This window comes from Anolis carolinensis, chromosome 5 (genome assembly GCF_035594765.1).
Source record: "Anolis carolinensis isolate JA03-04 chromosome 5, rAnoCar3.1.pri, whole genome shotgun sequence".
NCBI classification, from domain to species: Eukaryota; Metazoa; Chordata; class Lepidosauria; order Squamata; family Dactyloidae; genus Anolis; species Anolis carolinensis.
This window is the reverse complement of record NC_085845.1, coordinates 50333228-50357296: the sequence shown is the minus strand read 5'-3', so window position 1 is coordinate 50357296 and position 24069 is coordinate 50333228. Positions and strand designations below refer to the sequence as shown.

Sequence of the window (24069 nt, the reverse complement as noted above, 5' to 3'; positions counted from 1 at the left end):
ACAATTTCTCTCAAAGACTGCCTGTGCTGAGTTAGTGGGATGAGAGAAGGAAAGAAGATAACTGAATCAAGATAACAGAAGGGGAAAATAAGCTAGCCAGCTGCATCTACTTCCCTTTCAATATCACTTCCAAACAAGGCCCTCCAGCTTTCCCAATTATCACAATTCAGAGTTATGTGTAGTCAAAGCCTAGCAACCACTCACATTTTGAGTATCATATGAAGGCAACTGCTAATGTATATGCAAGCCAAAGGCTGTGCCATGATATCTTAGTCTGTGTGCTTCATTTGCCAGCGTGCAAAATTATGAAAATCACATACTGAGCATGTCTGAATGTTTCCTAAAGATCAGACAGCAAAATGTTATCTTTATGTCTCCTGTAGGATTCTTTTCTTTAAATAAAAATCAGCCAGGGGAGGTGGAAGTCAAGTAGGCAGGGCCCGAACAAGACATTTTGGTTCTGATGTCAAAGTCATAATGAAACATCTCCCTTCTGCATTTAGAAGCTGAGCAGACTGGATGAGTTTTTCTTTAGCACTCTTCATGGGACAATATTTTCCAGGATTGTTGGCAGAGCAATTCTTGAGGCAAATAGAACTTTCTTTGTAGTGTTTTCTGTTAGGATCGTGGTTAAGAGGATTTGTGCCTGGTGGGCGTAAGCTAAACCAGATGGACCAGGACAGGGAAACAAGCTCACCAGGTTGAGGACAAGCTACAGGGGTTTATTACAATTCGGTCAAAAGGGATGCAAGTTCAATCAATTTGCTTCAAAATGTATGAGCATAACCATACGGAGAAATGTGAGACAACTTATACGGTTCTGACAGCCATTCAAACCTCCCACTCCCACCCCTGATTGGCTGGAAAGGAGACTGGTCAGGATCCACGCCAGGATTGGCTGAGAGCTTTGCTGATGTTGCTGCTTCCAGGTGGGGATTCACTTAACAGAGAGAATGGCAACTGTGGATTGATCAGAGTGAAAGGTCAATCAGCTGCAGAAATGCCCCCCCCCCCCCCGGAGGGCACAGTCCAAGAGGAAACAATGGCACAAATATGCTGAAGAGCTTTTGATTAGTTCAAATGTCCAATTCCATGCCAGACAAAGATCTGCAGTCCAGGAAACCAAAGTGTTGATCTTGGGTGATCAAGGACCTGATTGTCAATAAAAGTTTTAATGAATGCACATACTCTAAGCCCCCCTTTCTGTGAGGGAGTGGCAAATTCTCAGTCCCAGGTGAATTGCACAAATGTACAGCTGGCAAAGAAGATCATACAATAAGTCCTCTGATTACCTGGCTTGGGAAATAGCCAGAGGGATTTGCTCTATTTTCTATTCCCATGAGATTATCTGAACAGGGCTATGGAGGGCTGACTGCCTCTGAGTTACATTTTGATACATTTTAAGAAGCAGTTTATACACACTTCATATGAGAAACAGATACAGTAAAGTTTAAAAGATACAAATTACACAAAAATAATCAAATTGATACAATATATTAAAAGGTTAGGTACGATATAGTTCATGGGGTACAGCTGCTGCTGGCTTTATTCCCAATTTTCTAAATCTTCAAACTTGCACAACTCTGGACCCCCGGGAAAGGTCTTTTAAAATAAATGATAAAATCATGTATTTATTTGTGGTTTCATGAGGGGGGGGGGTCGGTGTTACTGTGTCTCGATAACATTTACTTTAATAATAATAATAATAATAATAATAATAATAATAATAATAATAATAACTTTATTTTTATACCCCGCCTTTATCTCCCCAAAGGGGACTCAGGGCAGCTTACCTGGGGCCAAGCCCGAATAAAAACAATAGCAATATAAAACACAACAATAGACAAAAGACATGCACAATTATAAAAATTTAATCATTAGCCAATAAAAACAAATGACAAGAACTAATAAAAACATGGATTAAAATGGAGAGGTTGTAAAAGCAGACTGGTTAAGGTGCACCATATAAATATTGTAAACACGAGGTGACTGATAAAGTGCTGCATTTCTTACTTTGACTATGGGCAGGCCAGCCCATTTTCTTATCTCTGATTATTATTATTATTATTATTATTATTATTATTATTATTATTATTATTTTGCTGCATATCATTATGATATTATAGCATGTTATACTGTGATACCTTGTGCTATTGTAGTGCTATTAAGGATGCATTTTCTAAAAAAGTAGATGAACCAATCAGGAAAAAAATGACAGGGTATAGGAGTCAGCAATGATGCCACAACTGCAGACAAAATCATGCACATGATGCTCTTTAAGTGTTCCGTCTCCCAGAGGTTTGGTTTGCATTTTTCCATAGCTGTAGAAAATAGCACCTGTTTGCATTTGCTCCAGGGTTGCTGCAGATTCTGCAGCAGTTTGATAGTTAGGATATTAGCAGAGTTTGTAGCCAGCTCAGCAAAGTCTTTGCTGCTTGCAGCCTGTAAATGTATCAGTTTGTTCTGGAGACCGCCCCTTTTTCTGGGGAAAAAAGGCTCCATTTTGAGAAGCCTTTTCTGCCTTCTAGACTGAAGAAGAAACAATTTAGATGTGCTTGTGTGGCCAAGCCAGGCCAACTCTGTAAAGGCTGTCGTAAGTAGTGACCTGTCTTTAAAACCAGTGCCGAGCATAGATAGGGGAAAGACCTGTTCTAATAGCTTTGGAACTGGGGCAGAGAACATCTCCGGATTTCTTTGCCACTGGAGGAAGCCCTACCAACGTTGCCTCAAAAACTAGCTTTGAGCTTAGATAGTTATAGGCCTTTTTAATAGCAGCTCAGGGCTAGGGTAAAGAGGATCTCAGGATCTCTTTGCCTTTGGTGGAAGTTAACCCAGCAACTAAAGGGGAAAAGCCACGAAAGGAACATCTGCAAGGTTTTATAAGTTGACTGTTTTTATTTGCAACCTTAATTACATGTGCCAAGTCTGCCAAGGACTTTGTGAAAATAAAATTTTGTTTGATTGTTCTACTTGAAGTGCCTTTGGTTACTGGGATTTCCAGAGCTTCTAAGTAAGGCACCTGCAGTTCACCTGGGCAAAGGAAGAAGCACATCCTAAAGATTTAAAGGGTGCCTGGGTGTGACGGCATATTAAGTGTAAGTGCAGCAAGGATGTGATAGACATGGCAACAATTGCCTACTTTAACAAAACTGATGGGAGCAGATGTGAAACTGAGTAATGCGGCATAACACAAGTGGTGCGATAAGGTGTTAACTGTGCAAATGTACTCCTGGACACTGATGAAACCTGGGCAACCAGGCTTTTGTGTTGAGTTCAGGAGAACACCTGGGCTATAAACCTGAGATCCCAGGGGGACGTTATCCCCTTCAAGAACAGTCAGAGTCTCTATTCTCTGATGTGCCTTTCAGCTACCAAGAAACTGGTTAGTCTTGTCTGGATTGTTTGCCCGCATCCAGTCTATTATTGACAGCAGACAATAGTTGAGTTCTAAAACAGCTTAACAAAGCTGTATTATTGCTTTGTTTTAATTTTATACTAAATAGGACATGTGGATAGGGTAGTAAATTAGCTCAGAAAACCGTCTTCAGAAAAAAAGATAATAAAAGTATTGCTGCTGCTACACTTTCATTTACTCAAGTCAGTCTTCTGATGTGGTTTTTCATTCACAAGGAAAACAAACATTGTGTAAATCTTGGGCAGCATCAAAATATAACATCTTGTTTGGCCCTGTCAGTCTCAATAGTTACAGACTGGGCTTGTATCATGTTATCCCTTGAATCAAATAAGGAAGTTGTTGGAATGGATTCGCTTAATGTCGTCCTTCACTTGGGTAGCAGCATGTGGCACAGATGGGGATCAGTTCCATCACCAAATGGGAGCAAAGACTGAATACATAACTCACTCAGTCCAAGGCTAACTATACTTCACTCCTAAGTTTCCCTTAAAGGACTGTCTTTTATACCTTGCAATAGAAAATCCAGTAAGGAAACAGTTCATTTGTATTACCAGTGCAAGAAACTTCCTTTGGGCATCCATCCACTTCAGCCATTACCTGTGCTTGTTTTCAGGCTCTGCTTGAGTGCTGAAAGAGATCTCATTCCTGAAACTCCAGAATGATTTTAAATGAAGCCACACTGTTGGTGCCTTGGGTTTCAAAACAGCATACAATTTGTGTGAGTCACTGTTTGAGCACTTTTCATATAAATAGTTATATTGTTTATTGTTTTTGTATGTGATAGCAGAAATGCTACAGAGTAATCATGGGCCTAGTTACTGTCTCATCCATTTATTTCGTGTTTTTGTACCATTTCATTTATTCAGAATGCACAAATCGGTACACCCCTCTCCGGAACGGAAATATCAGTGAAACGGAAAAAAGTGGAAACAGTGGCCATTTGGTTGGCTGATTTTTAGCACTTGTAGGTCCGGGCTCGGTACGCTCAGTTGTAGGCTCTGGCAGGGCCTAGTACAGGCTCTGGCAGGGCCGACAGCTGAGCACCAAGCGATCGATGTACATAGGCCCGGCTGGCAGGCCCTGGCTTGAAGGGCCTACAGCTGAGTATTGGGCACTGGGCACCAGGCTTGCAGCGCGCTCAGATATAGGCCCTGGCTGGCAGGGCCTACTGCTTCATCTTCGCTTTTTCGGACCTTGGTGGCAAAGCTCATTTGGATAGGCACCCATTTTCAGAAGCGGTAGACAGAAATGGAAATGGAGCCATACGAATGGGACAAACAGAAATGGATAGCGATTCCATACAAATGCACAATACTACTACAGGGCTGTTTTCCAACTTCATTGTAATTTCCTTAGACCCAAAATGCAATGAATAAAATGAACTAGTGAAGTCAAGAAGATCAGCACATTTTGCTTAGACTTCATTATGATTTAACCTTCTCTTTAGAATGAATAAACCACTGTGTTTGAAAGGCCAAGTATGATGGAAAAGATGAAGACTCACATTTTAAATGCCCACTATCACTGCTGTTTTCCACTGCAAACTAGTAATTTTTGTTAACATCAACTTGTGCTGTTTCAAAAGAAAGACATTAAAGTGGCACAAATTTTCTGCAAAGTAATGGAATCCCTCTCAGGCCTCAATTATCAATTCATTTGTCATTTTTGCAGTTCACATTATCCATAGAACTGTTCTCCAGGATCATTTTTCAAATGAGTTGATTTTCTTGTCATCTTATTTCACTATTCACCTTTCATAACCATACATTGAAAATGGAAATATTTTGGCATGAAAACTTCTAACTTTAGTATTCAATGATATATCTTAACACTTCAAGATCTCGTTCCTTCATAGCTGCCTTTCTAAGTTTTGGTCTATTGATGATCCCTTGCTATGGCCTCCACTTTGATTAGTGACTGAGCCAAAGTTCTGTATAGAAACTCTTTAACTATTTTGATACCATCATTGCCCACTTAAAAGTTATGTAAATAATCAATGATCGTTATTTCTTCTTCTTAGTTCTGGCTTTGCACTTTCCTCCTGAACTTGTATCAATATACCGTATGACAAATATACATGATAAGCCGAAACAGAGGCAGTTTTCCTTTTTAAGGGATTCTGAAGAATACATTAGAATTAAAATCACTTACCATCTATCTGAAATATTAGAATTACCAATCTGATATGATGTTGCAAAATGTACTCAACATCAATTCATTTTTAGGCTGATTGCTCTACAAATCCTACCATGATTCAGATATTTGTTGGCATTTTATTAGAGCTTCCAAATGAACAATACACATGGTTTTGTGAAAATGCGGTTTAAAATACTATAGCTCTGTGCCAGGATTTTACAGAATCATGGATGTAATTGTGCAGAGAAGATTATTTCAATGTGATTTCTCTGGGAATCTTGCCATTGCTATTAAAATATGAGATGGCGGAAGAGTAAGTGAAATATTTTATGATTAAATGGACTCAAAATATAGGTAACATATATCCAGTTGGAACAATGCCAGCAGGTGTGGGTAAGGGTCTGAAATTTGCTTTGAGTAATGAAATAACATTTTTATAAGACAATGCACAGATTACATTTGACATCAAAGTAACTTTTAAGATATACGATAGCTAAGATATAAAGATAGCTCTAGTAAACTGTGAGCACAATATTAGGACATTTAATCATATGTGGTGATCTTGGGGTCAGAAATACTGCACTCAAATATATTTGATGCCAGAAGATACTGCTAAGGACAAATTCACACTGTGAACAGCTTTATTTGTTTGGAATGCTGGACAAGCATTTAACAAGGAAATTAGTAAGCTTATTAAAATATATGATAAATGCAGCAGAAATTGTTTAAGCTTAAAGATGGGACCAGTTATCCCAAATCAAGCTGATTTATTTTTCCGTGTGGGTAGTGACTTGAGAAACTGCAAGCCGCTTCTGGTGTGAGAGAATTGGCCGTCTACAAAGGATATTGCCCAGGGGATGCCCAGATGTTTTCATGTTTTACCATCCTTGTGCGAGCCTTCTCTCACGTTGATTATGGGGAGCGGGAGCTGACAGAGGGACCTCACCCGCTCTCCCTAGATTTAAACCGCTGACCTGTCGGTTAGCAATCCTGCCAGCACAAGGGTTTAACTGCTTGTGTCACTGGGGGCTTCGGTGAATGTCTGATAAAGATCTGTGAATTAGTTGAGATGGACAAATTGACTGTGCTGAATAAGGAGAAATCTGTGAACAACTTTAAGAAAGATGAGAACTTGTTCATTACCTTTTCACAAAAAGGAGGATTTATGAATTAGTAGAGTATTACCAAAAGTAGAAGTGTGATTATGTAATATAATTCAAAGACCAGCGGTTCCCAACCTGTACTCCATGGAATCCTAAGGGCTCTGTGGCCTCTCCAAGAAAATAAAATAAATATACATTGAATGAAATTAAAGAATAAGAATCAAAAAGTACTATCAAAATAACAGAACTAGAATTACCAATCTGATATGAATGGAAATTTGCCAAGTTGAATTTCATGTTGCAGTCTTTGTAGTAGTAGATGAAATATAGTTGCATAGTTTTTATTGTTTTATATCCCCCAAAACTACTTGTTATATCTTGGGGGGTTTTCTTGAGTAAAAATTACATTTAAAATTATTTCTTATCTAGGACTTTAATCCTTTTGAAATGCTGCCAGAGACATCTTCTGATAGACAGCTGTTTAGAGGATTGCATTCTCTGCCAAAATTCAAGCCAGCTGTTGGAAAAGAATAATACCATTTGCCTTACAGAACCATCTTCAGACTAGCAGACGTCTCACTAATTTGAGTCTGCATTTTCTGCACACAATTTGAAAATAACCTTATTAAATTTAAAAAAAAAAAGAATCTCCCTTGCATAGCTAGGATAATTAACAAGGATCAAATGTCTTATTAGAACAAATGAGGGGAAATTATATTGCAATCTTCTTGTAGGACAAATTTTGAAAGGGTAAAAAAGTAAGAAATTATTATTTCTATTTTTTAAATCTATATAGATATATATGTAATGTATATAACTGCCAAGGACGAACAAAAATTATCTGTGTGTAGCTGAAAGTCTGTCAGTCTTGATAAGCTTCATCTCTAACCAAAACCAATTGGCTATACTGTCATTTTCCAAGGAGTATGCTGCCAAACAATATTTAAAGAAATACTACAATTGATTTGAGAGGCATTCAGCAATATGAATAAGAAGCCACGGTGGCGCAATGGGTTAAATCCTTGTGCTGGCTGATCTGCTGGCCAGAAGGTTGGGTTGCTGACCTGAAGGTTGCTGGTTCAAATCTGCGAGAAGGGGTGAGCTCGCTCTGTCAGCTCTAGCTTGTAGGGATGCGAAAGAAGCCTCCCAGGAGGATTGTAACACATCTGTGTGTCACCTGGGCAACATCTCTGTAGATGGCCAATTCTCTCACACCAGAAGCAACTTCCAGTATGTTCTCAAGCCGTTTCTGACGTGATAAAAAAGCAATATGAAGCTGGACAAGCCAGTATGGGCAGAAGAGAGAAATTGGACCAGAAATCTTTTCCACTTGGCAACGCAAGTGTATGATTTCTGCCAACTCTCTTTAGAAAGAGATGGAGAGCACTGACCCTTGCAATGTATCACACAATATTTCCAAATAATGTGGCATATCTGCTCTTGGAGCAGATTTTCAGAGGATGCAAAGGGAAAGAGGACATCAAAAGACCTAATCTTTTAAATATAAGTTGAGTGTTTAAAAAAAGGAAAAGACAGTTTCTCTCTCCCTCTCCCATGTTTTCCTTCTCCTTGTTGTTAGCCATCAAGTTAACTTTGATTTATAGTGTCCCTGTGAATGAGAGACCTTCCAGAGACCCACTGCCTTGCTCAGATCTTGTAAAGTCAGTGCTGTGGCTTCCTTGATTGAATCAACCCACTCATGTAGCACGGTCTTTCACTTTTCCTATTGCTTTCCACTTTATCAAGCATTAACTTCTTTTCTAATGAGCTGCATCAGGTCGAAGTGAAACGGCATCACTTTTAGTGATATTAGCTTCTAGGAAGAAATTAGGCCTGATTTACTCTTTGTTGTTGGAGCAGCCCATGGTATCTGTAGAAATCTTCTCCAGCACTACTTTTCAAATGAAATCAGCTTTCTTCACTGTCCAGATTTCAACCATATGTGGAAACTGGAAACACTCTGCCATTGATTACTCTGACTCTGGTAAAGATTTCCCCTTGACATTAAGTCTAGTCGTGTCTGACTCTGGGGGTTGGTGCTCGTCTCCATTTCTAGGAGCTGCCATTGTCCGTAGACGCCTCTAAGGTTATGTGGCCAGCATGACTGAATGGAGCACCATTACCTTCCCATCGGAGCAGTACCTATTGATCTACTCACATTTGCATGTTTTCAAACTGCTAGGTTGGCAGAAGCTGGGGCTAACACCAGGAGTTCACTTCGCTCCTTGGATTCGAACCGCCAGCCTTTCGGTCAGCAAGTTCAGCAGCTCAGTTTAACCTGCTGTGCCATCATGGGGTTCCTGACTCTGGTATTTAATGTTATATCTCTGTACTTGAAAATAGTTTCAACTATAGCCTCCATTTTGATTAGTCACTGAGCCGCAGTATAAAAAGTTTTTGCTATTTATACATTTTTCTTCATCATCCACTTTAAAAATGATGGAAATCATCAACAGTAATTAAATTTTCCTCTTAATATCCAACTGTAACCTTGAGTTTGTACCCTGTACCTTAACTTTCATCAATATTTGTTCCTAGTCTTTGTTACTTTGTCTTATATGGTGTCATCTGAATGTCTGAAATTGGTGGATTTCCTTCTACACCACAACCCCCTTTTCATGCCTTCTTTCTCTTAGTCAGTGTTGCGGCTTCCTTGATCCCGCTTTCTGTATGTTATATTCTGCATATAAACTAAAGAGATGGGGGGACAAGCTGCAGCCTTGTTTGTTTCCCTTAACATTTGGAAGTCATTATTATTCTCCATTCAAAGGACAGTTTCTATATATTTCCAGTTCAACACAAATATTGCAAAGCTCAAATAAACGTGTCCTAAAGCCCAGACAGTTCTGCCCTCTCACGGTTCAGAAGAGTGAGGTACAAATATGCCTTTGAGGGTCTTATGAGTGAGTTTAAAGCTTCTTTCATGCTGCAAATCCTCACCTGAGGACATTCAGCTCTGCCCTTGAAACAACAAAAATATAGGTCAGCTTTCAAACCATCTGGGGCTACTAGTACATAACAGAGATGTTACTAAAGAAGAGATTGGAAAGTGTGGCTCTTGAGATGTTGAAATGCAGCTGCCATCATCTCTCATCATGGGTTATGCTGTCTCTTGCTGACAGGAGTTCTAAAAGAACAAGTTCAGTTCCTACAGGGCCAAAGTCACATCCCTATATATTAAAATAATACAAATGGTTAATTCAGGAGTGTTCAAGTGCAGCTCTCCAGATGTTAATGGTCTGCATCACCCATCATTTTTTTTTGTCATGGATTGGCATCACTGCTTGAAATCAATTGGGAATTACAACCCATCAGCATCTGGAGAGCAGCAGTTAAAAGCCAAAGTTAAAGCAACACTCTTGATCAATCATTTTCAAATCAGCACTACTTTCTATACTTTTGCTTAATCTAATTCTAAATTGAAATAAGAAAATGCACAAAAAAGTATAGACTTACTACAAAAGAGACAAAACTTCAATTCCTAAGTATACTAAAGCTATCAAATATTAGAAGAATTAGGGATGCTTAATCAGATGCTTTGTCAATTTTCTCAACTGTAAAAAAAAGAGGGAAACACACGAATTAAGGAACATGAAAGGCACAGCAGACTAATTCAACCAGAGAAGTCAGCCATAGCAAAGCACATGATGAACCAACCTGGACACAGCATATTATTTGAGAACACAGAAATGCTGGACCACTCCCACAACCACCATGTTGGACTTAACAGAAAAACCATTGAAATTCACAAGCTTTTGGACAATTTCAACAAAAGGTGTAAACCATGAAAATGAACAAAATCTGGCTACTAGTATTTAAAAAAAAACTTTAAAATCAGGATGATAAATAAAGAACACCACTCAGAAAACAGATGAATTCCAGGCATGACACAATCAGGGCCAGCTAACAACTCCCAACAAAGGATTCTCCCAGGCAGGAAGCAGCCAGGCTTTGAAACTGCAAGGCCATTCAATGCTAATCAAGCTGGCCAATTGCAACATTCACACTTGCCTCATGCAGACAAGTTATTTTTCCCACCCTGAACATGCCAGATATATAAACCCCACTTGCCTAGTTTTCAACAGACCTCACAACCTCTGAGCATGCCTGCCATAGATGTGGGTGAAACATCAGGAGATAATGCTTCTGGAACATGGCCATACAGTCCGGAAAACTCACAGCATAGCCATACAGCCCAGAAAATTCCACTGTATTGGAATTCTTTCTATTCCACCCCACACCCAGGGAATCCAAAAACTGTCATGACCTTAAATTTCCTCACATCCCTTGGATCAAACAAAAATAATATTCTATTGTTTTTCATATTTGTCGTCAGGCTGACAATATTAGTTTCTCTTAAGATCTGTGCTTTACTGAATTCAAAACTATAAATTTGAGTTCTGTTTAACCTAAAGTGCTTTATGTTTTCAAGGCCTTTTAGAATAGATCTTGTTATCTCTGTCGGTGTGCTAAGAGGATATGAAATCCCTAAACCATCCTTTAAGACTCTAACAATAGATTAAAAAAGCGTTTTGAACCAACAAAATGTTTACCAAACAAATAGCACATATAAAAAGCAAAATGTAGCTACAGTAGAGTCTCACTTATCCAACATAAACGGGCCGGCAGAATGTTGGATAAGTGAATATGTTGGATAATAAGGAGAGATTAAGAAAAAGCCTATTAAACATCAAAATAGGTTATGATTTTACAAATTAAGCACCAGAACATCATGTTATACAACAAATTTGACAGAAAAAGTAGTTCATTACACATTAATGCTATGTAGTAATTTCTGTATTTACGAATTTAGCACCAAAATATCATGATATATTGAAAACATTGACTACAAAAATGCATTGGATAATCCAGAATGTTGGATAAGTGAGACTCTACTGTATTTATTTTATTTGTATCCAGCCTTTCTCTCAAAATAATAATAACCTTATTAGAGATAAGGCAGCTCACAGTAATTAAAACATGAATTGCAAAAGTTAAGAAGAAATTAAATAATTAATATTGTTAAAACATAATCATTAATGTTAAAACATTTAAAATATAATTAAAATATAATTTAAAAACATAATAAATGCAGAACACAAGATGAACACATTAAAACAGCACATCAGTTGCGCGCGCGCACACACACACATACACAAAATAAAGAGTAATGTCCATTACTATATTTTGTTGAGATTTGTGGCGACTTTCATTTCTTGCATCCTTATATCTTTATCTTATTTCTCTTTACATTGAACACATTGACTAAATAGCATGAACAAACGATTGTGCATATATGCAGTGGCCAGGCATCAAAGTTGATCAATCAAATTTAGGCATTTCAAATGATTCAGAATCTGAGATATAGGCCTCAGTCATGTATGCAGTGCAAAATGAAAGGACTTTTGGTTTAGGACTTTATCACAAGCACACAAAAGGAAACGCCTTTTAAGTAGGCAACCCGAACTTTAAGAAGGCTTGGTGTGGACTTGATACATACCCACCCCATCACATCTGGATCTCTTATTCCTGTATCTCATAAAATAATGTGCCTTTGACTTATTACATGGCAGACAGAGGACTCCTCTCAATCCGTGTGATGTTTCCCCATGTCACTGTCTTCCCCTTTTTTCCTTTTTGGTAGATCTTGCGCAACCACATATGTTTGTGACCTCCCTCCAAATGTAAAAACATCTTTTTGGACCTGCAGAGGTATGCAGTTCCATTTTATTTAATTAAAAAAAACCCAGGGAAACACAGTAAAAGTAGCAAAATAGAACATGGATGGTTTTTATACCACTTCTTTCAATGGGAAACTGAAGATCTGTCAAACCACTTATTTCAATGGAAAACCCACTACTTTGGTAAACCACTGATTTCAGTGGGAAACCCACATGTTCAGAGAACCTGCAGACGGGCATACCATCCCATGTCAAAAAACTCACCCCTGCATGCATGGAGAAACGAAAGATGAGGGGAGTGAATTGTTTTCTATCTGACAAAATATACTGTTGCCTGCAGGTGTCTATGCGTTACCTATGAAAAGGACCGTGTGTCATGTAATAGCAGCCGTAGGCACCAGTATGCAAAGGATGTCAGAAACAGTGCATATGGCTGTGTGATAAGGTCCTTAAATACCCTGGCTTAAATAAGAACTAGACATAGAAAAATATATTTACTGTCATCTCTACATGGGACTGCCTTTGAAGATAGTTTGGAAGCTACAGCTAGTTCAAAGGCCGGCAGCCGGGTTACTAACTGGAGCTCTGTACAGGGAGAGAACCACTCCCATGTTGCTCCATTGGCTGCTGGTCTGTTTCCAAACTAAATACAAACTGCTAGTCATTATCTATAAAGCCCTAAATGGTTCAGGTCCAGACTATATGTCTAACTGCATCTCCCTATAGCCCATCTCATGCACTTCGGTGAGCGGAGGAGGCTCTGCTCTCAGTCCCATCCCCATCACAAGCACAGTTGGTGGGAAGGAGAGAGGGGGCCTTCTCTGTAATCACCCACTGCCTCTGGAACTCCCTTCCTAAAGAAATCAAGATGTTCCCCACCCTCCTCTCTTTCAAAAACCTGTTGGAAACATATCTATGTACCTTAATGTACGGAGAGGAGTAGGAGTAGTAACACAACCTGCACTTTGAAGCTACTGTGGTCTACGCTGAACTACAACTAATGCCTGACACCTGCTGCAGTTTGGTCATTTTAATTGGTCCAGGATATGCTTTGTGCAATCATGTTTTATTGGTTTAATTGTTATCCTTTAAATTTATTTCTACATTTTAATTTGAATGTTTTTGTTGTTATAATTCTTTTAATATGATTTTTCATTTTTTGATATTGTATAATGTATGGCATTTAATGGGCCCCTGGTGGTGGCGGCGCAGTGTGTTAAAGTGCTGAGCTGCTGAACTTGCAGACCAAAAGGTCCCAGGTTCAAATCCCGGGAGTGGAATGAGTGCCCGCTGTTAGCCCCAGCTCCTGCCAACCTAGCAGTTCGAAAACATGGAAATGTGAGTAGATCAGTAAGTACTGCTCTAGTGGGAAGGTAACAGCACTCCATGCAGTCATGCCAGCCACATGACCTTGGAGGTGTCTATGGACAATGCCAGCTCTTCGGGCTAGAAATTGAGAACACCAATCCCCAGAATCTGACATGACTAGAAACCCTTACCTTTATCTAAACCGCCGTGAGTCCCTCTGGGGAGAGAAGGAGGTATAGAAATAAAGTTTATTATTATCCTAAGGGGAAGATGTTTCAGCTGTCCTCTCATGAAATCATGCAGAAAAGAGTGGACAATACTGATCATTTTAACTTCAAAACAAGTGTATAAATAGCATGCACTGACTTGATGTTTTTACACATAGAATGGCACACCACTGAAATATTACTGCCCATGTTTCTGCCATACTACTACTGCCACCAAAGCCAACAACAAACCCTAGATAGATGAATAATTTAGCTATATTATTATTATTTATTTACTTTATTTACTTTATACCCCACCTTCCTCCCTGAGGAGACAACTGACTGGACCACAGTCAGGATTCTTTCTCCTCTACTAAAATTTTATTCTATTCACATATTTCCATAATATTCCATCAAATACATATTTATAGAAAAATATCTACTTACATCTTCAGTTTTTACCAATGGCATCCCATTTTGGCTACATTTCAGACTGAATATATCCTACCTTGTTCTCATTTTCTTTAGGGCTGTGTTCTTCTACATTTCAGCTCAGCAGTATCTCCATACTGCTGGGAGCCATGCAGCACAAACTTGATGGATTATACATAGTGACAAGGTCTCCTATCACCACCGTCTGTTCAACTTAGATTTATTTCTGAAGATTTCTCAAACAAGTTTGTTTTCTATAGACAAAAGCAAAGAAGTAAAAGCCATTTGAGAAAGCCAGGCTGTGGGTGAAGGCACTCTGTACTCTTCCTCAAGCACTGCCTTTCAGCAAGCAGCAGGACACAAAGGTGTTGAGGTCAAGTAAGGCCAAGGGATCTTGCTCATTGATAGGATTTAGATGTAATCCTTAGAAGAAGCAATGAGAAGCAGTGCTAATTTGGGAGGTTGAAGAGATAGCAACAATTCTTTTACAACAGTGGTTCTCAACCTGTGGATCCCCTTCCTTTCCAAAACCGACTTTATATGTTGCTGATTTGATAATCACTTTCAGACTGGTTAGTGAAAGCATAGAAATATTTGTTTGGAGACTGGCACAAGCTCAGCTGATAAGATACACATTGTCTTCCTAGCAAAGCTTTGTCAAATGAACCTGCATGCACTATCATTATAAAATGGAGTGCTTGGATGTTTTACTCCTGTTGACAACAAGCCAACAATCTGCTATTGCTGATGTCATGGATGTTCTAAATAAGGGAGCAGGCTTCCTGTGGGCTTAATCTTTGAAAATCTCTGTTGTATTGTAAACTGGGTCTCTGAATTCCAGGATGAATGTTTTAAATGACAATTGGAAAACACTTTTATTCTTTACTAGAACTCATACAGATTCCAGTTAACCAAAACATGACTAATCTATTTATTAATTTATTTTTAATGATACATTCCACATCATCGCAGGATGTTAGTGCTCTACATCATCAGAGAAATTATGCTCCTTAGTTGGTATTGCACCACCTGACACCCACCAGGAAGTAGCAGCCAATAATGAAAGGACCAAGGCAGTGACATCTCAGGCCCATCCTCTGTTCGGATATCAGCCAGCATGACAATGCCCTAAATCAAAAAATAGATTTCTAAGATCTACAGAGATACTTGCAAGAACACCTCAGCAAGCAAGAGTCCAAAAGTGGCAGGCTAAAACCCAGAACCTCAACCCATGGCTGATACAAATATTCATGGGCTTGCCTGAAGCAACTCAACAACTTTGAGACAATGTGGACGACAGGATCAGGTCCCATTTTGGACAGGTCACTGTCCACATGGGGCATGTCAGTATGCCCTTTTCCCTATGCTCATTGGTGCATGGGAAAGGGAATGTGTTGTGCCCATGTTGGCACCATTGTGGGCATCAGCAGCAGTGCCAACCCAAAGCAGGAGAAGATGAGAAGATCAGCTCCATCCTTAGGCAACACTGCTAATTCCTGCACAGGGTGCCCAGGAAGGCAAGAATTCGAATGGAGCTCTGCAGCTGTCTGGGAGCAGTGATATTGACATAATAACTTTATTTTATTTTATTTTATTTATACCATTACATAGCCATTAAGATAGCAGTTCAGAGAGACTAATGCAATCTTGACCTATCTAGACCATCTCCTTTCCAGCCCACCATAAAAATAGGTTTGGGATATTGCATATGGCCACCTCTGGGGCCAGTCCAGAGCATTTCTGACCCATACTTTCCCCAGATTAACTGACCAGTACAAACAAGGTCTGAGTATCCCCGAAAGGACAAGAATACACTCATCCTCAGCCCCACCTACAGAATTCTTTTGTAATTTAAACTTGGTTTGCAGCAATAGAAAACAGGTAAGGACAAAGGAGGAAAGTGGGAGGAGGAAAAAGAAACCAGGATAGTTTAAAAGCAGCTGAGAAAGTGAGACAACAAAGAATAAATCATGGCTGGTAGGGCATCTCCCGATACTATAACAAGAAAGTGTAGTTACTAATATTTTTCTTATATTACACTAATTGTTAATAATAAGTCTAGCTACCACGAGAATACTGGACTTTAAGACTTACTCAGGAAAAATGTTAAAGTCAATTAATGAAAAACTATTCATGAGTTGTTTGTAGCAGATAAGTTAGAACTAGTATTGTCTTGAATTGTAGAAGCTTTCAGTGCCATCTACTGGAAACACCATGCATATCTGCAGAAGGTTTTTTTTATAACCCATGCATACCAGAACACACCTTGGTCCAACTTTCCTGGCTTGCGTCCTTGAAGGGTGCTTGCAGGTTTTCTAAGAAAGAAACTGGTACTTTTGCCTCTTTTCTGATTACCTTTGCAAAAATGGACATAAGTAGAAAAACCTGATCACGCACAAAGAGTCTTCTGCAGCAGCAAAATATGCTTGAATTTGCTGTTGGTGCCATCTATAGAAGAAGCAGATAAATAGCAAGTGAGATGTGGTTATATAGCATGTGGTTTACTGAGTGTCATGGTTGCTGGGGTAATATCTTCTCTGCAAGCACACAGAACAGTGAATAACTTCCAGGTTGGTGAGTAAAAAAAACGAATCCTAACTTCTGGAACTAGAAGGCCACCTGGCTCAAGAAGGAAGAGACCACAAAGGACATCCAATTCAACCCCCTGCCATGCAGGAACACACAATCAAAGCACCCGTGGAAGATGGCCATCCAGTCTGATTAAAATCCTCCACAGAAGGAGACTCCATCACACCCCAAGGCAGCAACATATTCTACTGTCAAACAGCTCTTACCATCAGGAAGTTCTTCCTAATGTTTAGATCAGTGGTTCTCACCTTGAGGGTCCCCAGGTATTTTGGCCTACAACTCCCAGAAATCCCAGCCAGTTTACCAGCTGTTAGGATTTCTGGGAGTTGAAGGCCAAACCTTGTGGGGACCCACAGGTTGAGAACCACTGGGTTAGATGGAATCTCTTTTCCTGCAGTTTGAATTCATTGCTCTGTGTCCTAGTCTCCAGAGCAGCAGAAAATGATGGAAACTCCTTAGGGCTAATGTAATTTAATGGCCATTTCTCTGAGCTGGAAAGAATATTAGTCTATTGCAACATGGAACCTCCTTTGCTCCATGAACACTCTATTTTGGTTTTTCAGTCAACTTTCAGATACCAGAGCAAATGTGCCAGGAGGTCTGCTGGCACAATTGCTCTGCTGTCCGAGATTAGTTGGCTGAAAAGCCAAAACATTGGTAGAGCAAAGGAGCAGCAGAGTTATCTCTGACATCAGCCCATAGAAGGGGATTATCTTTTTGATAAAGTATGGTGCTAAAATGGCTACATAGACTAGAGCAGTGGTTCCCAACCTTTTTTTGACTAGTGCCCACATCGACCAGGGTCTACTTGGTTTTGACCAGGAACCACTCTCCACCATTTGTACCAAAAGGAGCCGGTCAGTTCTGCAGAAAGGAGTGAAAATAAAATAAAATAAAATAAAGGAGGAGGTTTGTGGACCGGATTTAGGTTCTTACAGCCCACTGCTCGGCCCACAGGTTGGGAGCCACTGGACTAATGTGTTAAACCCTTTCCCCAGAATAGGTTTAAAGTGAGATGACAAAAGATTGATTGGAGCTGTCCCTGCCAAATTAGGACAGTTGGTGACTGCAATGTTGCAGAGAAAAGGAAGTAATTTTGTTGAAAGAGAAGTTGCATACATAGCCCACATTTCCTGTTCAAGCAATCTGAAACTTGAAACTGCACCTTGGTCTCTCAGAGGGCTTAGCAAATATTGTTCCTTGATGGAGTGGTGGACTCGAAATCCATTAGAACAAAATGGGTTAGTGACTTGTCGAGGGCAAAATCACGTTCTCAGTGAATTCACATTTTAACTACTTATACAGCATGTAATGTAGGAGATAATATCCCACAATTATAAAACTACAAGAAAGGCATGTCAACCTGTAACATGGGAACAAGATTCAGGGACAGACCAGGGAAGATTCCACTCATCACCTGGAAAGATGTCCCCAACAGCCCTTGGCTTTGTTTAGCTCAATTGTCCCATAATGACCTGAAGATCTATAGCAGATCCTCAAGGCATGTAGAGGAGAGCTGACTTGGTTGGCAGTAGAATTGTGTTGCTGTGAGAACTCTTTTCCTGCCTGTAACATTTAAGATGGGTTTGCTGTGGTTAGTATGACCAGCCCTCCATCAAAGTTAATAAGAACTGACAGAGACGGTTATAACACAAAGAAGGAAGGGGAGATTTATTAAAATATATGCAGTAAATATACAAATCCTTGAATCCACAATCAATCATAGATCCCTAACTATAGTTAACTCTTTAGTTTTTCTGGCTGACTACCCTTGTCTTTCTCCCAGCTCTTCTCTGCCTCTGTCAAATGCAAACACTTTACTGAATGAACTTTCATGCTGGCACTGAGATATTAATGTGTTTTCCTCTGGCAAGGATTTGCTGAAATCAGAGTCTTTCTAGGTTTTTCTTCAGACTTAATTTGCAGTCTCAATTTTGTTGAGCAACTGCCATTACCTCAGATCACTTTGGCCTCTGCTCCTGGAGTCTTCCATTCCTCACTTTCTTTTGTTCATGCCATTAATGACTGCCCCTCCATGCTGAATCTTCTTGTCTTCTGCATCTAATCTTCCAGGCTTCTTGGACCTCTTCACACGAGCTGCAGGAATCAGCATGCATCGTGCCAAATCTAGTGATGCTTGGCGTAGGATGTGGGGAACCCATTACTCCACACTCCACATTCCCCGACTCAACAGTTGCTGCATCCCTTGGGCTTCCTGGTTCCCCCCCCCCCCCAATTGTCTCAAAGGTAACACGGGATCTCCTGTATTGCCGCAGCGGCAAGATGCACCGGATTGTCTACAGTTTTATGACGGAGCCCTGCTGGAAGTAGATCGCGTTGTCTGATGGGAGCCGGCAGGCTCCGTCGTAAAACTATAGAAGATCTGGCACATGCCACTGAAACTAAGCCCATCTGATGAGGTCAACAGTTCACTTAGGACTCCATTTGACTGCCACCTGCATGTTGATTGACTCTAGCTTCAATTCCTTCTCATTTCCCCCCCCCCTGATATTATGGACCTGTCCTCATGCTCACTTTATACATGGGCCTCTGGTGAACCAGCTAATTCTAGGATAGAATTATTCCTTCTTGCTCTGTGATAATATACTAGGTTTGAATCTATGATCCATATTGTATCTCATTCTAAATAACCACATTTTGATTCTATCCCACCAGTTTAAAATGAGAGAAATCCCAGCTTAACCTTTTAACTAGAGAGCCAATTTTTCTTTCTTTAAGCAGGAGTAAGAAATAGTCCTCCCCCTCCCCCCCCCCCCCCCCGGGCAAAGAATATCGGCCGTCCGATTTACTGCTGCTGGGAATCGATTTGGAGGGGGAAAAATTAAATACACTTATTCCATGGACATGAAAGAAAACTGGCTGAAAGTAATGCATAGATGGTACCTAACCCCCAAAAAAGATAGGATTTATGTATAAAAATACTAATAATAAATGCTGGAAATGTAAATCTCAAGTGGGTTCGTACCACCATATGTGGTGGAGTTGCAGAAAGATGGCAAAATTTTGGACAGTGATGTTAGATGAAAGTAATAAAATTCTAAACACAAATTTTGCGAAGACGCCTGAGTTCCTCCTGCTAGGGTTATATGATGAATTAGATAATATAGATTTAAATACAGACAAACTATTTACATTTTTTATTACTGCAGCGAGGATAGTAATCGCAAAACAGTGGAAAGGTGAGAAAGCCCCAACGAAAGATGCCTGGCTGACCAAATTGACTGAAATAAAGGATATGGACAAACTTATCTTCTTAATGAGAAAGAGCAACGGAAGAGCTATAAGAGCCACGGACTGGTCAAATTTTGAAGACTACCTTAAGAAAAGATGATAAGAACTATCTAATTGGAACATAAATGATTAGTAACAAAGATCGGAAGTCAAACCCCACCCCCCATTCCTAGGGTATATCCCCTCTCACAATTCCTAATCCAGACACACTTTCCCTCCCCCTGCCCTTCCTTCCCTGTTCCCCTGCCGTATGTCGTGTTATGTTTTATGTTTGATGTTTTATGTTTTAAAAGAAACTTCTCAATAAAAATGATACAACAAGAAATAGTCCCCCCCCCCCCAATTCACAGTAAATTTTTTACAGACCAGTCTCATCTTTATTAATTTTTTTACTTCACATATATAGCTTTTTCATGGTGACTTTGCATTGACTTCAGTGAAGGAGACATTGGGACCCTTTGCAACAAATTCAAAATACATCTACACATGGGTCACATGGAAAGGCTTATCTAAGGGTGTGGAATTAATGGTATTTGACACTACTTTAACAGCCTTGGCTCAATGCTATGGAATCCTGGGAAATGCAATTTAGTGAGGCATTAGCACTCTCTGCCACAGAAGACTCAAGACCCTTAAAAATACAACTTCCATTATTCCATATCATTGAGCAATGAAAGTTAAAGTGAAGTAAAATGCATTAATTTTTCAGTTAGATAGTTAGATGCACCCTATGAATCTCTTTAAAGGAGCAACATATGTTTCCCTCTTCCAATGATAAAATTAAATACCACACACATATACATATGCAAGAGACAACCCCTTTTGATCATGAGGTCTAGTTGCCAAAGACATAACTGTTGTGTAAATATTGCAAAAATTACCTGCTCCATAGCTAAAATAGGAAGTGTCAGATATGACTAGGCCACAGGCAGTTCCTGTGTCTCATAAAACCATGCAAATTGAGAGTCAGGCAGTGATAGGTGGGGTGAAAAATGTAATATTTGTTTCCTTTGAAATGCCTGCTTCGTTTTCCATTATGAAGATTGATTGCATCTTATGTGTTGCATTCCCCAACATCTGCTGCTTCAGGCAAGGTGTAGCCAAACTGAAATTCCACCAGTATTTTTGAATGAAGAGACAGAGTGAAAATTAATTTACTCTCTCTGTGCTGAGTACAGCCCTTCCCTTCAGTAAACTGACAGCAGATATTCCTCCCTTGCCTCAGGCAGCAGGGTCTAGACCTGATGTTGTGCCATATCCTTTTTTTAATAAAAAAAAAGTTTATTCTGGGAGCAGCTAGCAAAGCCAAACTGAAAGACCACACTAGACATAGGTGCAAACTGAAGTCATAGGAAGAATTCATATTTCACTCAAAAATAAATTCAAGAACTTACTGTGTGCAGGTGATTGGAATAGTCATCGGAACACAATGCAATTGGGATGAGAACTAAATGAGAAAATACATTTTTATTAATATCTTGGTATTTTCTGCCCTTCCTGAAAGTATGCCTCTGGCACTAAATTCTTGCTTAGTAACTTTTGACCAGGCACTAATATATTCCAAACCTTTGTCTTGAGTGACAAATTTTGATTCAAAAGGGGAAATCAGAGTTATTTGGGGGGCAGACTATATGGCCATATCGACTCAAGATTGAGACTTGAAATCACACATACACATTTTCTTTCCTCCCCTTGCTCAAAGCTCAGGGCCATAGCCGGGGGGGGGGGGGGGGGGGGGGGGGTAGGGTTCACCCCCCCCCCTGAAATTTTTCAGGTTTTTTTAAAAAAACTTGGTTTACTCATGAATTTTAACTGGTTAACCAAATCCCCATGAGTGTCCACTGAAGTTTATATTTCTTGAGTGTCCACTGAAGTTTATCGATGGAGCCTAATTTCTAAATTATTTGGCATTATGGAACTACCCTTCATGATTTACTAAAAAAAAGTTTCAACCCCCCCCCCCCCCCCCCCATTTTTTCTGGCTATGGCCCTGTCAAAAGCCACCAATAAATATTCCTAGAATGAAGAAACACAAATGAGAGACAATAAACTTCCTTACACTGCTTCTCATCATTTCAGTGGGTGCTACTCAAGAAAGCTTTCTGGTGAGTTCTGCCCTTTTCTTCCTAGAAAAGGGGGAAATTCCTCAGCCAAGAAGGCAAAGCCATAATCCACAACTATAATTTTAGAACAAGTTATTGCTCTCATTATTCTGCTATTTTGAAACATGTCTGACCTGATCTCAGAAGCTCCTGTATGAACAAGACTTATTAAGCAAACAGGCTAAATGGAGCTGCAAGGCTAGCCCAACCCTGCCACCCAAACACCTAAAGAAAACCCATTGATGTGTGTGAGGAAATGCCCTGGGTCTGAGCTTGAAAATATGCTTTTCTACACAACAATTTCCAGAATTCACAGCTATGGTATTTGGGGAATCGTAGTTTTTGGAAAAAGATCCCCGAGCTTGCTTTCTAAGCTGTAGAAGTGTATGCACTAACAAATGTGAGCACAATGTTGGGATATTTGACCATAAGTGAGGTCTTGCATAATAGTCCAGAAATATTGGCCATTTGATGCTGGAAGATAATGATAAGGTTAAATTTAAGATGAGGCCGGAGTTCTATTTGTTGGGAATGCTGGATGATTATTTAGATAGAAAATTTGGGAAAATCCTACAATATGGCACAAACTGCATATGCTCAGAAATGGAAGAAACCAGTTGTCCCAATGCAAAAAGAATGGCCAATGAATATCTGCGAATTAACCAAGATGGACAATCAGCACAGTCAATATTACTTCTTGACTACACTGATCAAGTAGAAATCTTTGATTAACTTTAAGAAAAGTAGTACCTTCACAACACCAGTAAGGGCATTTATCAACGGAGGGATCCATGAATTAGTAGAATATTGCGTAAAGTAGAAGTGTGATTACATTATAATTTAAAGGGAGTAGACTAACAAGGGAAAATAACCATCAGACAGTGAGTGGAAAGTTTGAAGTTTTGGAGGAAGGGTTGTTTTTGTTTTTCTATTTTGTTAGTGTTTGTAGTTGTATATATCTAAAAAAAAGTCATTTGTGTGCTTTATTTTGCCTTTTTCTAGAATAAAAATTACTTTTCTGAGCTTTTGTGCATATCAAAATGTTACTATGGAGCTGACACTCACCTGGCCCAAGGGTTGTTCTGAAATGCAGCTATCAACTTTGGACCTTATCACATTGGGATATAATCCATTTATATCAGTATGGATCCCATATATTTTTAGGACTGGATGCATACTGTATTGAGTATTATTACAATCCTTATTATTTGAAAATACTGTGCTTTAATCCATCACAACACGGAAGACTGGCTCCTCCCAATACACTCAAAACACCCTCTTCATCACTCTATGACCTTTTAAATAGTATTATTGCTGATGGGATGCATACAGATTTTCCTATTACACACAAAAACAACGCTTCAGCAATGGAAGAATCCATAGTATTTTTAAAAACAATTAGAATTCGGTCTGCAAATGATCAGTTTCTGTGACGCTTTGCAGACGGATTCTGATGGAATACTGATGGAATGTGATGGGACCCATTTGAAATCATTCTCAAACAGTCTTAGAAACATAGTATTTCCTAATGTGATAAGGTCCTTTACCACCATTTTCTAAATCGCTTAGAGCTACTACAACTTCCAATCCAACATCTGGAGCGCTAAACCTCGCAATCTCCTTCCTCATGTTTAACACATTTGCCCCTCCAGATATATTGGATTTCAATCTCTAGGTTCAAGGGCAAAGGTCTTCTGTGCCACTCCACCAGAGTCCTTATAGGATGGTGATGACACAGAGAGGGCTTTCCTGGTGTTCCACGTGGCCAATCATTGGTCGCTTTTGCTGGTAACAGAGCTATGCCCAGCATCTATCCAGTTGCTACTGCACAGCTAAAAAGAAATA

At 39.6% G+C, this 24069-nt stretch overlaps 1 long non-coding RNA gene across 1 annotated transcript; it reads left to right on the top strand.

Annotated features, from left to right (window-relative positions):
* Positions 1–2481: 2481 nt before the first annotated feature.
* Positions 2482–21729, top strand: LOC134299161 (uncharacterized). Its single transcript, XR_010006316.1, has 3 exons — positions 2482–2593; positions 4029–4133; positions 20041–21729. It is a non-coding gene; the product is annotated as an uncharacterized LOC134299161 (long non-coding RNA).
* The last annotated feature ends 2340 nt before the right edge of the window (positions 21730–24069 follow it).